Genomic DNA, 831 nt, shown 5'->3' on the forward strand with positions numbered 1-831 from the left:
AAGAAGAGACCTTTGTCTGTAATGGATATCAAGTTTTGGTACATTCAACAGATAATTGACATGAATGTCCATGGCTTTAGTGTCCACTGGGTAGTTTGTGGTGGCAGAGCTGCAGGCTCCACCTTTCCATCACTCTGATTGTTGATCCATGTCCCAGATGAACTTCAGAGTCACGTCCTTCATCCGCTCCTCATAGACCTGGTCAAACCTCTCACTCTGGGCCACTGTGAACATGTTCTTCCACTCCCCGATTTTACCTGTCACAGCACAACCAACACGTCATTATTCAGAGTAAGAGCATTATAAATGGTTTATATGCAGTTTATTTACAAACAGTTTTTTTCCCCCAATCTCAGGCCCATATTCACGAAGCATCTCAGAGTAGGAGTACTGATCTAGGATCAGGTCCCCCATGTCCATGTGATCTCATTTATTATGATCTAAAAGGCACAACTGATCCTAGATCAACACTGGTATAGAGACGCTGTGTGAATACAGGCCCTGACCTTTGCGTAGGAACTGCCCCTTTTTGAGAATGTCCTCTGGTATGAACTCGTAGTTGGCCTTGCGGTTGTGTTTCATGTTTTTGAACGTGGCTTTTTCCACTATCTTGTTGAACAACTCTGCATCATCAAAACAGTTCCTTTGTGAGAAGGTGTTAAAGTTCACAGTTAGTCATTGTTATGTAAATGCCAGCTGAAAAGTACCAGTGGCCTGGCTTTGGCCCCAAGTGAGAGCAGGGGAGAGACAGGGAGATAATAATAATATGCCATTTAGCAGACGCTTTTAGCCAAAGCGACTTACAGTCATGCGTGCATACATTATTTTTTT

The 831-nt window shown here is 43.3% G+C and overlaps 1 long non-coding RNA gene across 1 annotated transcript; it reads right to left on the minus strand.

Moving 5' to 3' along the window:
* Positions 1 to 595, minus strand: LOC121555686. Its single transcript, XR_005997982.2, has 2 exons — positions 507 to 595; positions 1 to 257 (listed from the first exon to the last, which is right to left on the minus strand). It is a non-coding gene; the product is annotated as an uncharacterized LOC121555686 (long non-coding RNA).
* Positions 596 to 831: the final 236 nt, after the last annotated feature.

This window comes from Coregonus clupeaformis, unplaced genomic scaffold, assembly GCF_020615455.1.
Source record: "Coregonus clupeaformis isolate EN_2021a unplaced genomic scaffold, ASM2061545v1 scaf3522, whole genome shotgun sequence".
In the NCBI taxonomy this organism is placed as follows: Eukaryota; Metazoa; Chordata; class Actinopteri; order Salmoniformes; family Salmonidae; genus Coregonus; species Coregonus clupeaformis.